Here is a 14,676-nt window from a genome sequence, read left to right as displayed (position 1 = left end):
AGAAAGGTCAGTATCATGGGGATGAAAAGGGTATTCAACTTAAATCAGAGAGTCTGGGAAAGACAGTGAGAAAGTCTTAATCACAGCAAAGCAGCAACTAAGACCCTCAGTCCTGGCTCAGTAGAGAAGCAGACCAGTGGGGCAATTGCCAGTCCCAGCTCAGAAGGCAAACTCTGGAAAACCAGGCTATTTCCTGAAAAGAACAGGCAAAGCTACCTCCACAAACACAAGGGGCCTTGAGCTCAAAGACAAGGCTCAGACCTATACAGACAACTTGGGACAGCATCCCATTTAGCTCCAGAAACAGAGCTTAACCATAAAAGGAAAAAATAAAATAAAATAAAAACAAATAAATAGAGCAAATATCAAAAGAAAATGAGCAAGAAACAGAAAAGAACCCTGACCAGAGAAAGCTATTATAGTGACAGGGCAGACAAAAACACAAACTTTGACAAAAAGAAAATATCTACAGAAGAAATATCATAGTGAAATAAATTGGTCTCAAGCTCCAAGAGGTTTCTTGGAAATGCTCATAAAAGACTTTAAAAGACAAATAAGAGAGCTAAAAGTAAAACTGAGAAAAGAAATGAGAGGTAGCCATGAGAGAGTCACCAGTTTGGAAAAGAAAGGAAAAAAAAATGTTTGTAGAAAACAACTCCTTAAGTGTAAAGTCCAGACTAGCTCTCTGGAGGACCTTGGGATTAACCTGAATTTTTGGTCTTAGTGGAGTAGTGAAGGAGGCAGGAGGGCCACATGGCTGGCCAAAGCTGGATTCTAGAATCTGGTGTCTACTCTTGTGTCTGTGCCTAATTTCTGTGGCTGAGTGAGAGTCTTCTATGTCTGAGATTTCCTTTAAATACTCCAGTGCAATTATGTCACTACATCACACTGAGCATACGCAACCACACTGAGCATACGCAACCACACTGAGCATGTGCAACTGTAGAACATTACATCACCATGTTACCCTAAGTATATGCCAACTAGATTGATTCATATTAAGTATGGCTTAGAGAAGCATTATCTCACATTGAATAGGTACTTAATTATAAGGACCATGCTGACCTGTTAAGAAGCTAATGACTGTTAGACATCAAGAAGCAATCAAAGTAAAAAGAATTAAAAAATGGAAGAAAATGTGAAATAGCACATTGGAAAAATAACCAACATGGAAAATAGATCCAGAAGAAATAATTTAAAAATTATTGGCCTGCCTGAAGGCCATAACCAAAAAAGAGCCTGGATAACCTTCTAAAAGAGATCATTAAGGAAAATAACCTCAATATTCTAGAAACAGAAATACTGATTGAAAGAATCCATGTATCACCTCTGGAAGGAGATCCCACAAGGAAAACCCCAAGGAACATTGTTGTGAAATTCCAAAACTACAATCTCAAGGGAAAAATACTGCAAGCTGCCAGACAAAAACAATGTAGATATCAAGGAGCAATGGTCAGGATTACCCAGATCTGGCAGCTTCTGCAATAAAAGATCAGAGGGCCTGGAATATCATATTCCAGAAGGCAATGGACCGAGAATTACAACCAATAATTAACCCAGTGAGATTCAGCATCATCTGTCAGGGAACAAGATGGAGCTTCAATGAAGTAAGAGACAAAATCATTTCTATTGAAAAAACCAAAACTAAATAGAAAATCTAATATATAAATACAGGACTCAAATGAAGCATAGAAAGGTAAACAAGGGAAAATATGTATTATTTAGAGGTTAAACTGTTTACATCCCTAGATGGGAAAACTCAAAAATTATATCTGTCACTGGGGCAGAGAGAGAGGGACATCACATAGACTGAGGATGTGGTTGTGCATAGACTCTGATATGATAATATTATTAAGGGGTAGGAAAAGGTCTGTACTGAAAAAGAAGAGGAAAGGGAAGGTATAATGAAAAAATGAGGTTAACATGAAGACCTATTACAATAAAGGGAAAGAAAGGAGGAAAGATGAGCATTGTCTGAAGCTTGATCTCATCAATTTTGACTGTAAGAGGAAATAACTTAATCATTCACTGGGGTATAGAAATTTATCTAACCCTATTAAGAAGTAGGAGGAGAAAGAGAAAGGAAAGGGGAGGGGCTGGATAGAAGGGAAAGCAGAAACAAGAGAAAAAGGTAAGAGAAAGAGGAAGGGTTAATAGAAGATAAGGCTGTGGGTGGGGTGGGTGAAACAAAAAGACACTACTAAGAACAGGGTGGAAAGAGAGAACAAACGTATACACAGAGGAGCAAATAGTGTGGAGGGAAATATAGATCTGGTATTCATATCTATGAATGGTAATGGGATGAACTCTCCCATAAAAGGGAAGTAAATAGCAGAATGGACTAAAAAACAGAATCCTACAATATGTTGTTTACAAGAAATACATTTGACACAGAAAGACACATATAAAGTAAAAGTAAAATGCTGGAACAGAATTTATTCTGCTTCAGCTGAAAGTAAAAAAAAAAAAAAAAAAGCTGGAGTAGAAATTCTGATCTCAGATAATGCAAAAGTAAAAATTAATCTATTAAAAGAAGTAAGGAAGGAAAGTACATATTGATAAAAGGTACTGTAAATAATGAAGTAGTAATAATATTAAGGGTATATGCACCAAGTTGTAGAGCAGGCAAATTTCTAGAGAAGATTTTAAGCCAGTTACAGGAAGAAATAGACAGCAAAACTATTCTAATGGAGCACCTCAACCTTCCCCTCTCAGAATCAGAGGAATATAACCACAAAATAAACAAGAAATTAGGAAGATTAATAGGCTCCAGGAAAACTTAGATATGCTAGACTTTTGGAGAAAATTGAATAGGGGCAGAAAGACCGTCTCTATATGACATCTACACAAAACTGACCATATATTAGAGCATAAAAACCTCACAATCAAATGCAGAAAGACAGAAATAGTAAATGCTTCCTTCTCAAACCACAATGCAATAAAAGTTATATTCACTAAAGGTCCAGGGAAAGACAAACTAAAAACCAATTGTAAATTAAATAATCTAATTCTAAAAAATGAATGGTTCAAACAACAAATCTCAGAAAAAATCTATAATTTAATTCAAGAGAATGACAAATGAGACAACATTTCAAAATCTATGGAATAGAGCCAAAGTAGTTCTTAGGGGAAATTTTATATCTCTAAATAGCTACATGAATAAAATAAAGAAAGAGGAAATCAATACATTAAGCATGCAACTAAAAAAGCTAGACAAAGAACAAATTAAAAACTTCCACTTAAATACCAAATTAGAAATTTTGAAGCTCAAAGGAGAGATTAATAAAACAGACACTAAGGAAACTCTTGAACTAGTAAGTAAAACTAAGAGTTGATTTTATGACAAAACAAGCAAAATAGATGAAACTTTGATTAATTTGATCAAAAAATAATAAAGGAAAAAACCAAGTCATCAGCATCAAAAATCAAAAGAGTGAACTTACCATCAAAGAAAAAGAAATAAAAGCAATAATTAGAAGCTATTTTTGCCCAACTGTATGGCAGCAAGTCTGACAATTTAATTGAAATGGATGAATATTTACAAAAATATAAATTGCCCAAGTTAAAAAAGAGGAAATAAATTATTTAAATAGTCCCATTGTTTTTGAGAATGCTTCAATCTGTATTCAGCTTTTTAAAAAATATTTATAACTTTTTATTGACAGAACCCATGCCAGGGTAATTTTTTTACAACATTATCCCTTGCACTAACTTCTGTTCCGATTTTTCCCCTCTCACCCTCTACCCCCTCCCCCAGATGGCAAGCAGTGCTATACATATTAAATATGTCACAGTATGTCCTAGATACAATATATGTGTGCAGAACCGAACAGTTCTCTTGTTGGACAGGAGGAATTGGATTCAGAAGGTAAAAATAACTCAGGAGGAAAAACAAAAATGCAAACAGTTTACATTCATTTCCCAGTGTTCTTTCTTTGGGTATAGCTGCTTCTGTCCATCATTGATCAACTGTGAAACTGAGTTAGATCTTCTCTTTGTCAAAGAAATCCACTTTCATCAGGATACATCCTCATACAGTATCATTGTTGAAATATTTAATGATCTCTTGGTTCTGCTCATTTCACTTACCATCAGTTCATGTATGTCTCTCCAAGCGTCTCTGTATTCATCCTGCTGGTCATGTCTTACAGAACAATAATATTCCATAACATTCATATACCACAATTTACCCAACCATTCTCCAATTGATGGATATCCATTCATTTTCCAGTTTCTATCCACTACAAACAGGGCTGCCACAAACATTTTAGCACATATAGGTCCCTTTCCCTTCTTTGAGTATCTCTTTGGGATATAAGCTCAGTAGTAGCACAGTTTGAAAACTTTTGGGGCATAATTCCAGATTGCTCTCCAAAATGGTTGGATTTGTTCACAACTCCACCAATAATGTATCAGTGTCCCAGTTTTCCTGCATCCTCTCCAACATTCATCATTATTTTTTCCTGTCATCTTAGCCAATCTGACAGGTGTGTAGTGGTATCTCAGAGATGTCTTAATTTACATTTCTCTGATCAATAGTGATTTGGAACACTCTTTCATATGAGTGGAAATAATTTCAATTTCATCATCTGAAAATTTTCTGTTCATATCCTTTGACCTAAATAGTCCCATTTTAGAAAAAAGAAATTGAACAAATCATTAATGAACTCCTTAAGAAAAAATCTCCAGGGCCGGATGGATTCACAAGTGAACCCTACTAAGCATTTAAAGAACAATTAATTCCAATGCTATATAAACTATTTGGAAAAATAGATTTTAAAAAGCACTGCCAAATTTCTTCTATGACACAAATATGGCACTGATACCTAAACCAGGAAGAGCCAAAACAGAGAAAGAAAATTATAGACCAATCTTCCTAATAAATATTGATGCAAACATCTTAAATAAAATATTAGCAAAGAGATTACAGCAACTTATCAGCAGGATAATACACTATAACAAAGTAGGATTTATACCAGGGATACAAGGCTAGTTCAACTATTACCATAATTGACCACATCAAACAAAAATTATATGATAATAGATCCCGAAAAAGTTTTTGACAAAATACAGCACCCATCCCATTAAAAACACTAAAGACATAAGGATAAAAGAAGCTTTCCTTAAAATAATAACTAGTATCTATCTAAAACCTTCAGCAAGCATTATTTGTAATGGAGAGAAGCTCGACATGTTCCTAATGAGATCTGAGATCTGGGTGAAACAAGGATGCCCATTGTCACCACTATTATGCAACATTATAGTAGAAATGCTGCCTTTACCAATAAGAAAAGGAAAAAATAAATTAAAGAAATTACTATAGGCAAGGAGGAAATAAAATTATCGCTTTTGCAGATGATATGATGATATACTTAGAGGATCCCTAGAATTTAAAAATCAAATGAGAAACATTAAGGAAAATTCAAAAAAAAAAATCCAAGAAAAAATATTATTTGAAAAAAAGTCAGCTAACTAGAAAAAAAGATGCAGAATCTCAAAGACAAAAATAATTCTTTGAAAATTAGGATTGGGTAAGGGAAGCCAATGAAACTATGAGATGAGAAAATAACAAAGAATGCAGAAATAGAACAGAATGTGAAATATTAAAAAAAAAAGATCTAGAGAATAGATCAAGAAGAGAAAATATAAGAATAATTGAATTACCTGAAAGCTGGGACCAGAAAAAAAAAAGAACTTTGTCACAATGCAAGAAATAATTCAAGAAAATTCTCCTGGAGTGATAGAACATGAGGGGAAAGTAGAAATAAGAAAAAAAAAAAAAAAAACCACTGATCTCCACCTCAAAGAGATCCTTGTGGAAAACAAGTAGGAATATTATTGCCAAATTTTGAAACCCTAAAATTAAAGAGAAATTTTGCAAGAAATAATAAAAAATTCAAATATGCTGGAGCTACAATTAGAATTGTACTTAGAAGCAGCTATAATAAAAGACCACAGGTTCTGGAATCATATTTACTGGCAATCAAAAGAACTAGGCCTCTGGTCAAAAATGTCATACATAGTAAAATTATCCACAAAATTAAATGAGAAAAAATTGGACATTTAAAAACTTGCAGATTTTCAAAACTTTTTATCAACCAAATCTGAACTCAATAAAAAACTTAATATATGAGCCAATATCAAGGATCAACTTCAAGGATTTAATATGGACAAATTGTGTTTTCCATAGGAAAATGTAGACTTTATGTTTAAGATTGACATCAGCAACAGAGTAGCTCAAAAGAAAGATTGGGGACAGAGTTAAAGTAAAAATCATAATCATATTATACAAATGAGGTGTAGAGGAAGAATAGATACAGAGGCATTAGAAGAGGAAGGAGGACTCCTAGTTCTGAAAATCTACTCACATCAAGATTGGGTTAAAGAGATAGCACTATATATATATATATATACATATATCATGAAGGATATAGCATCCTTTAAAATCTGTAAAGAAATAAGGGAAGAGGAATTGACAAAGGGCAGAGCAAGGGCTGGGTGAAGAAGACAAGGGAGGGATCCATGGATAGGAGGAAGTTAAGTAATAGCAAGACAAGTTAAGGAGCAGAATTAAAGCAGAAAAATTAACAAGGATAGGAAAGATATGTGTGTGGAGAGGCATATCTGTGTGTGTATTTACATATGTAAATATAAATATATCCTTGCTTAATTATAGCCTGCTTGGGGAAGGTGAGGGGGGATGAAAAGAGGAAAAAAGAATAAAGTAAAAAGGATGAGCAGTAGAGAACATAAGAACTACAAGGAAGTAAAGAGAACATGGACACACATGAATATAATTTCTGTTACTATTATATGTCCTTTCTTAGACTGGTAATTTTTTGCTTTGTAATTTGAATTCTCCCTGATGTTTTGCTGGGCACATGATAATGTTCTGTTTTGTATTCCTTTTCTTTTTCTTTTTTTCTTGTTTTTAATAAAATAAGTTTTAAAATTTTAAAAACTTTACAAAATGTTTTACATATATTATTTTATATGGTTATCACAAGAAAATTCTTCTTGGGAATTCCAAGTTTTATTGTAACTGAGTCTACAAATGAGGAAACTAAGACTCAGAGAGTTAAGTGACTTGCCCTGTTGTCATTTAGCTTTTTTCGAAGGTAGGATTTAATTTACTTTAGTCATTGAAACTTGACATCAGGAGGTTTTCTGGTCCCTGTACAATACAGAGCTTTTTAACCTGGGCTTTAGAAACTTATTTTAAAAAATATTTTGATAATTATTTCCATATGATCTTGTTCCTTTGTTATCTTATTTTATGTGTAAAAATCATTTCTGAAAGAGATCCTTAGGCTTCAGCAGACAGTCAGGGGAGGTATGAGGAGGGGGAGGGATTCACAAATACTAAAAAAATTAAGCATCCCTGCTCTAATGAGTCATATTTGTGTAAATTGAAAGAAGATTTCAACATCTTCTAAAGCTAAATCTTTCTTTAAGCTTTAGTTTCTTCATCTATAAATTGGGCCGAATACTAGTAACAAGCTTCACAGAGTAGTTGTGCACATTAAATGAGATAATATGTATAAAGTTCTTTGCAAATCTTAAAGTGCTTGTATACATAATAGTTGGTGGAGTTATTCTGGTTGCCATGATCATGGTTGCCATGAGCCAGCCATATCCTCCAAGACATAGTCTTCCTTTCTTTTTACTCCACATCTTCAGTTTTGGGTTTGCAAAAAAGACATGTTGAAACACATCCACCAAATAGTCATCCAGCCTCTATACTTGAAGACCTCCCATGAAGGAGAGGCAAATTTCCAACTCACTTTGGGATAGGTCTAATTTTTAGGAAGTTTTTTTGGACAGTGACCTAAATTTACCTCTGAGAGTTCTACCCATTGTTTTTTCTTATGCCCTCTAGCACTAGAACAAACCCAATCTCTCAAGATTTCCATGTAATTTTAGAAATAGCAATCATCTATACCATAAACTTGTTCTTTTGCAGGATAAACATTCTCTCTATTCCTTCAACTTACCACATGTGCCATGGACTCTAGCCTCTTCACAAACCTATTCACCCTTCTCTGAACACTGTCCATCTTATGAATGACCTTCCTACAATGCATAATTTTGCCTTTTTTTGTTTCTTCAATACCTAGCACAATGCTTTACACACAGTAGCACTTATTAAATACTTATTACCTTCCCTACTTCCCATATCTTGTAAAAGCTGATTTCTTGAACCCAAATGTCAGACATTACATTTGTTCCAATTCAATTTCATCTTATGAGATTCAGCCTATTGTTATAGCCTTTCAAAATACTCTTGCATGCTGATTCTATCATCTAATTTCTTAGCTATCCTATAGTAGCTTTGTGCCATTTGCACATCTGTAAGTATTCCATTTGTATATTGATCCAAGTAAGTGATAAAAAAAATTTAAACAGAATATAGTCATATTCAGATTTTTGGAGAATTCCACTGGAGATTTCCTTCCAAGTTGACATTATACATTTAACAACTACTTGTTGAATTTTACCATTTTAGCTGACTCTGAATTTATTTTACTAAGATCTAATTGATATCTTTTGATATTTTCCCATAAGAATAAAATGAGGTAGTTTATTAACCACTTTGCCAAAATCCAATTAAACTATAGCTCCAGAATTTCAGCTTACTAAGTAAAAGAAAGAAAAAAAAAGAAATTAAAAAAAGAAAATCACCAATTTTTTTCATGAGTTATTTCTGTAATAATGTGATGTAAAGGGCTGAAGCTCAAGTTGATGTATTGAGGTCCCAAGCACGTGAGGCTAAATAGCAATTGGATGATACTCTATTAATATATGCTTGGAGAAATGGATATGACCCATTATAAATCTTTTGGTCACTTGTCTTTTATCCACGTTATGGTAGACACCTTTTCAGGATTCACTTTTGCAATACCAACAGCAAAAGAGACAGCCCGAGTGGTCACTGAATTCCTCATACAAGCATTTGTAATTATGGGTGTGCCACAAGCAATAAAAACAGACAATGGTCCTGCATATACCTCCAAACATTTTGCACACTTTTGTGCACAGTATAAGATTTTACACACCACTAGCTTTTTAATCCTTTTAATCCTCAAGGACAGGCAATAGTAGAAAGAAAGAGACATTAAGATGCTCCTCCAAAAACAAAAGAAAGGGGGAGCCACGGGTAACCCTAGAGAACTTCTAAATCTCGTCCTTTATACTATTAACTTCTTGATTTTTGACCAAGATGCACAGGCTCCGGCAGACGGAGCTGGAAGGGCAATGTCCAGTGCGAGTGGCTCCACTATCTTTAGATAATCGCCAGGTGATATGGAGAGACCCAGAAAAGGGTGAATGGAAGGGACCAGATAGGTTAACTGCTTGGGGGAGAGGGTTTGCTTATATCTCTACAGGTGGAGAAGGGATCATATGGGTGTCTACAAGCCGTATTCACCTTGTCCATCGCAGAGAGACGGAGCAGACCCTTGAAACGAAGGAAAAGACCCAAGAAATATCGGGTGGTTCTGTTGCTGATTGTGCTCACCATTGAAAGAGCGTGGCAGTTATGGTATTTGACTCATGGACATAGAAACCCTCAGGAATCATTGGATTTTCTGAGAAATGATAAGACTGTTGCAGAACTTCAAAATCTGCTGGAATTGTTAGATTCCCTAACACATAAAAGGACTGTTGCAGGATTTCAAAAATTTGGGGGAATTATTGGATTCCCTGATATGTGAAGCAATGGACAATAGATTGGTTTGGGGCTATCTCTTGGCTGCTGAAGAAGGCGTATGTGTGATTGCTGTTTACATACTCTCTTTCTAGGACTTCTGGCAATCTTTTACAACACCATGTTGATTTATATTGTTTGTTATACCACTATTTGCATTCACAATTCATGTTTGTTACACCACATCAAGCCTGCACTGACTGAGGGGAGAGTCATCATTAATAGCCTGTGTGTTATTGCTATGTGCTTGTGTAATCCCTCCCATGCTGATGGGTTTGTGCATACCTGTTTCTAATAAGACCCTTCAGCCCAGAGACCCGTTAGCAACCCCTACTTCCCTTTGGTGCTTTTCATCTCCCTTCCTGAGATGTCAGGGAGGGTGTGATCACCTCCTCTTGGGGGCTCTCACCTCCCTCAGAAGTCAGGGATGGCGTGACCACCTGTGTTCTAAAACAAAAGAAAGCGGGAGATGTAAAGGGCTGAAGCTCGAGTCGATGCACTGACGTCCCAAGCACGTGAGGCTAAATAGCAATTGGACAATACTCTATTAATATATGCTTGGAGAAAGAATGGGCCCGCCCACTCTCTGCAAGTTTTGATGTGTTGTATAGGAAATGACATAGAGACGATTTTGGTGGTTGAAATGAGAGAGGCTGAGGCACTGCTGGCTGGGTTCCTGTCCTGACTGCTCTCACTTCCTGTCGCCATCCCTTTTCACCTCCCCAAAGAATAAAGATCGAGAATTTTCCCTTAACCTGAATTCCTGGCTCCAGCTGATTTTAAAATACAAGGTCATCACAATGTTCCATAATTATAATATCATTATATCTTTAGGTCCCATTCTCAGAAGATATTCATAAATGGATCTGATTCAATTATTCAATACAGCTTAAAAAGAATTTTGGGGGCAGCTAGATGGCACAATGGGGACAGCTGGTTGGCCCAGTGGATAGCGCACTGGCGCTGAAGTCAGGAGGACCTGAGTTCAAATTCAGCCTCAGTTAACACTTATTAGTGTGACCCTGAGTGCAAGTCACTTAACTCCAATCGCCTCACACATACAAAAAAGAATCAATTCTAAATTTCATAAAAACCAATCAGTAGCATAGATCAATTACATTTTTTAAAAAAGCGTATGGATATCAGATTCTCACCTGGTTTACTTTAATATATAAAGCTAAGTTTATTTTGGGTCATATTTAACTCAGACTAGTCCAGTGACTAAAGCTTAGGGTTAGAATGTAGGAAGACATTTATAGATTATAAAATGCAAGAAAAAAAATTTTGTTTAGGATGATCTGTAAATGTTAAAATAAATAAAGGGTATATTGATGGATAAAATGTTACCCCTTTTGTATTCAGAATGACAATCAATCACACAATGTCAGAAAGACATTCTAATAGCAATATTCTGCTAAAACTTCCACTTCCTCCTAGACTGGACTTTAGGTGACAAGGATATCAAATTAATAATATCAATCTTTGTCTCTTATAAAGAAAACCAGGGACTTCTGGGGGTGGAGCCAAGATGGCGGAGAAGGCACACATGACTCTCTAAGCTCCTCTCATTTCCCTCATAACCAACTATTTAATTCAGCCTCAAAAATAGCTCTTTACTGCTTAAATTCATGAAGATTAGAAGCACTACAATTTATCAGCCGATCCGGAAGCTTGCCAGGAAAGGTTTGTCCTGAGGGGCCAGGAACAGCCTAGCACAGGCAGCGAAAGACTAGCATCCTGAGCAGACCAGGGGTGGGGGTGATCTCTGTGGCTAGAGAAGTTATAGAGATGACTCTGCTATAAGCTAACTGCTCTGCCTTGACTACAAAGCAGTAAACTGGCAGAGAAATTAAGGCCTAGAACAGAGGGTACTTTAAAAACCGCCAGAACCTAAGGAGATCTGGCTGTAACCACTCAAACCCGGAAGTGACTCAGGCAGACTGTAATGCAGCCCTGCAGCCACGTCCTGCAGTTCAGGGCTTTTGCGGGGTCAGTTTCAAATCTGCACGGCAGGGAGGGCACAGCCTGGGCAGCCTCTGATCTGCACAGTGGGGGGCTCGGCCTGGGGCAATAGAATTTCCCCAGCAGACTGTGCTTCCGGGGCAGACACTTCTGGTCCCTGCAAATCCATTCACTGCTCAGCTGCTAATACCCACAGCGCAGGGCAGGATTTGGCTTGGGAAGTGAAACTCTCACTGCTCAGCATCTAGCCACAGGGCAGTCGTTATCTGGGGGGGGGGGGGGGTGGCGGTTCTTTGCAGGGCACTTTCCCAGCTGTGCCCTGCAGGCCTGAGTTACTCCCGGGTAGGGAACTCTTTCCCAGAGCACTCCAGTACCTGGCTGCTTTTTGTAGGCAGCTGGCAGGACAGCTACCGGTCCATACACCTATCACTGCTCTGCAGAGGAAGCTGGTAACCTCCTAGTTCTGAAGGCAGACCCTACAGGCTCTAACAAAATGAGTAAAAAAATCAAAAGAACGATTGATAGTTTCTATACAGAAAGAGAACAGCTTTTCAACCCTGAAGAAACTAATAGCAGACAGTCTCCAGACAATTATTGGTCCCCAATACAAAAGACTTTCCTAGAGGAGATTACTAAAAACCTTAAAAGAGAGCTAGAAGAGAAATGGGGAAAGGAAAGAGAAGCTATGCAAGAGAGCAACAACTTCCTAAAATGTGAATTAGAAAAGGTTAAAAAAAAAAAACTCTCAAGAAGTACAGGGAAACAGAATTTATGAACTGGAAAAAGAAAATAACTCACTAAAAAAAAAAAAAAAAAATTAGTGAAATGGAAAAAAATTCCATAGAGCAAAACAACTCAATTGGACATATACAAAAAGAAGTAAAAAAAAGATTGAAGAAAATAACTCACTAAAAATCAGAACTGAATAAATAGAAATGACTGATTCATTGAGACATCAAGAATCAGTCAAGCAAAACCAAAAAAATGAAAGATTGGGAAAAAATGTCAAATATTTACTTGGAAAAACAACAGACCTGGAAAATATATGATTATGATGAAAAAAGAGCCTAGATACTATTTTACAGGAAATCATCAAAGAGAACTGCCCAGAAGTAATAGAACTGGAAGGGAAAATAGGCTTTGAAAGAATTCATTGAACACTTTCTAAAAAAGACCCTAAAATAAAGACTCTGAGGAATATTGTGACCAAACTTCAGAATTTTCAGACTAAAGAAAATATTTTACAAGCAGCCAGGAAAAAACAGTTCAAATACCGAGATGCCACAATAAGGGTAATGCAAAATCTGGCTGCCTCAACATTAAAGGATCGAAGGGCCTGGAATCAGATATTCCAAAAGGCAAAAGAGCTTGGAATGCAGCCAAGAGTAAACTACCCAGCTAAGCTGAGTATTTTTTTCCATGGAAGAAGATGGACATTTAATGAAACAGAGGAATTCCATGTGTTTCTAAGGAAAAAAACCAGACTGAAACAAAAAATTTGATCTCCAACAACAGGACTCAAGAGAAGTAGAAAATGGTAAAAGGAACTCTTGAGAACTGTATTTCTGTTGTGGATATACATAAAAACCATATGTATAATTTGACTTTACCGATATAATATAAAAAAGGAAGTAGAAATGGAAAGGGGATAGTATCAGAAAAAGGGAAAAGGGGAGATAAAAAGAGGGAAACTATATGCGACGATGAGGCAAAGGAAACCTATCATATCTGAGGGAACTTAGAGATGATAAGGAACATTGTGTGAATCCTACTCTCATCAGAGTTGACTCAAAGAGGAAATAATAGACATTTATTTTACAGAGATTCTTCTTTCACTTCATTAAAAAGTGGGAGAGGAAAAGGGAAAAGGAAAAAGAGTAATAAGGGAAGGGTACAAGAAAGGGGAAGGGATTCAAAGGGAGGAGGGAGGGATACTAAAGAGGGAGAGCTGCATGATGCAAGTGGGACCTATAAGTTTAATACTAGGGAAGAAGGGAAGGAGGGCAAGAAAAAGAAAAGTATAATTTGGGGATATTAGGATGGCAGGAAATACAGAATTAGTAATTTTAACTATAAATGTGAATGGGATGAATTCTCCCATAAAGAGGAGACAGATAGCAGACTGGATCAAAAGTCAGAACCCTACAATATGTTGTTTACAGGAAACACATTTAAAACAGGGAGATACATACAGAGTAAAGCTAAAAGGCTGGAGCAGAATTTATTATGCTTCAGGTGAAGTCAAAAAAGCAGGGGGTAGCCATCCTTATCTCAGATCAAACAAAAGCAAAAATTGATCTTTTTAAAAGTGATAAGGAAGGAAACCATATCTTGCTAAAGGGTACTATAGACAATGAAGCAATATTAGTATTAAATATATATGCACCAAGTGGTATTGCATTTAACTTCCTAAAGGAGAATTAAGAGAGTTGTGAGAAGAAATAGACAGCAAAACTATAATAGTGGGATATCTCAATCTTGCACCCTCAGATTTAGATAAATCAAATCACAAAACAAATAAGAAAGAAATTAAAGAGGTAAATAGAATATTAGAAAAATTAGGTATGATAGATCTCTGGAGAAAACTGAATGGTGACAGAAAGGAGTATACTTTCTTCTCAGCAGTTCATGGAACCTACACAAAAATTGACCATATATTAGGACATAAAGACCTCAAAATTAAATGCAGGAAGGCAGAAATAGTAAATTCTTTCTTTTCAGATCACAATGCAATAAAAACTACATTCAACAAAAAGTTAGGTGTAAATAGACCAAAAAGTAATTGGAAACTAAATAATCTCATCTTAAAGAATGATTGGGTGAAACAGCAAATTATAGACACAATTAATAATTTCACTCAAGATAATGACAACGATGAGACATCATACCAAAATTTATGGGATGCAGCCAAAGCGGTAATAAGGGGAAATTTTATATCCTTAGAGGCTTACTTGAATAAAATAGAGAAAGAGAAGATCAATGAATTAGTCCTCCAACTTAAAAAGTTA

This window comes from Antechinus flavipes, chromosome 5, assembly GCF_016432865.1.
Source record: "Antechinus flavipes isolate AdamAnt ecotype Samford, QLD, Australia chromosome 5, AdamAnt_v2, whole genome shotgun sequence".
NCBI lineage: Eukaryota > Metazoa > Chordata > Mammalia > Dasyuromorphia > Dasyuridae > Antechinus > Antechinus flavipes.
This window is presented reverse-complemented; position numbering follows the sequence as displayed.